At 49.1% G+C, this 1,707-nt stretch overlaps 1 non-coding gene across 1 annotated transcript; it reads right to left on the reverse strand.

Annotated features, from left to right (window-relative positions):
- Window positions 1-1,335: 1,335 nt before the first annotated feature.
- Trnar-ucu (transfer RNA arginine (anticodon UCU)) lies at window positions 1,336-1,407 on the reverse strand. Its single transcript has one exon. It is a non-coding gene; the product is annotated as a tRNA-Arg (tRNA).
- Window positions 1,408-1,707: the final 300 nt, after the last annotated feature.

The raw sequence follows: 1,707 nt of genomic DNA on the forward strand, positions 1-1,707 counted from the left end.
CAACTGTATCTGACGCTTGAGGGTGGTAGCCAGCGCCACTCAGACTACACGGGGAGAAGGGGACCTTCTTTTCAACCCCCGGGGCATGACGCGAACGTCTACAGCCTGTCATAAGCGGGTAACTGGCGGGAAAACCCTCTTATGCTACCTTGGCATCAAGGCTGCCAGAACCGAGGCCCTCGCTAAGCTTTCGCATGATAATAGGGTTTTGTAAATGAGGGGCTCGTTAGAAAATGCAGGAAGAAATGCCGGCAGTCTACAACGCCAAAGAAGGCATAGGGGAATGGTTCGAATATTTTTTACCGGTAGTGACGTTACCTTATTATTTATTGTTTTTAATTACGTGAGAAAGAAAGAAAGAAAAACACGCGCCCAGAGTGGGGACCGAACCCACGCCTTTCGATTAGATCTCGAATGCCTTACCAATTCGGCTATCTGGGCGACTGTGTTCCGCTTCACTTTCTGGGGTATTTATATATACTACAACTGTATCTGACGCTTGAGGGTGGTAGCCAGCGCCACTCAGACTACACGGGGAGAAGGGGACCTTCTTTTCAACCCCCGGGGCGTGACGCGAACGTCTACAGCCTGTCATAAGCGGGTAACTGGCGGGAAAACCCTCTTAAGCTACCTTGGCATCAAGGCTGCCAGAACCGAGGCCATGGCTAAGCTTTCGCATGATAATAGGGTTTTGTAAATGAGGGGCTCGTTAGAAAATACAGGAAGAAATGCCGGCAGTCTACAACGCCATAGAAGGCATAGGGGAATGGTTCGAATATTTTTTACCGTTAGTGACGTTACATTATTATTTATTTTTAATAATTACGTGAGAAAGAAAGAAAGAAAAACGCGCGCCCAGAGGGGGGACCGAACCCACGCCTTTCGATTAGATCTCGAATGCCTTACCAATTCGGCTATCTGGGCGACTGTGTTCCGCTTCACTTTCTGGGGTATTTATATATACTACAACTGTATCTGACGCTTGAGGGTGGTAGCCAGCGCCACTCAGACTACACGGGGAGAAGGGGACCTTCTTTTCAACCCCCGGGGCGTGACGCGAACGTCTACAGCCTGTCATAAGCGGGTAACTGGCGGGAAAACCCTCCTATGCTACCTTGGCATCAAGGCTGCCAGAACCGAGGCCCTGGCTAAGCTTTCGCATGATAACAGGGTTTTGTAAATGAGGGGCTCGTTAGAAAATACAGGAAGAAATGCCGGCAGTCTACAACGCCAAAGAAGGCATAGGGGAATGGTTCGAATATTTTTTACCGGTAGTGACGTTACATTATTATTTATTGTTATTAATTTCTTGAGAAAGAAAGAAAGAAAAACACGTGCCCAGAGTGGGGACCGAACCCACGCCTTTCGATTAGATCTCGAATGCCTTACCAATTCGGCTATCTGGGCGACTGTGTTCCGCTTCACGTTCTGGGGTGTTTATATATACTACAACTGTATCTGACGCTTGAGGGTGGTAGCCAGCGCCACTCAGACTACACGGGGAGAAGGGGACCTTCTTTTCAACACCCGGGGCGTGACGCGAACGTCTACAGCCTGTCCTAAGCGGGTAACTGGCGGGAAAACCCTCTTATGCTACCTTGGCATCAAGGCTGCCAGAACCGAGGCCCTCACTAAGCTTTCGAATGATAATAGGGTTTGTAAATGAGGGGCTCGTTAGAAAATACAGGAAGAAATGCCGGCAGTCTA

The sequence above is a fragment of the Haemaphysalis longicornis genome, unplaced genomic scaffold (genome assembly GCF_048455015.1).
Source record: "Haemaphysalis longicornis isolate Haplotype H1 unplaced genomic scaffold, Haemaphysalis longicornis Haplotype H1 scaffold_5, whole genome shotgun sequence".
NCBI classification, from domain to species: domain Eukaryota; kingdom Metazoa; phylum Arthropoda; class Arachnida; order Ixodida; family Ixodidae; genus Haemaphysalis; species Haemaphysalis longicornis.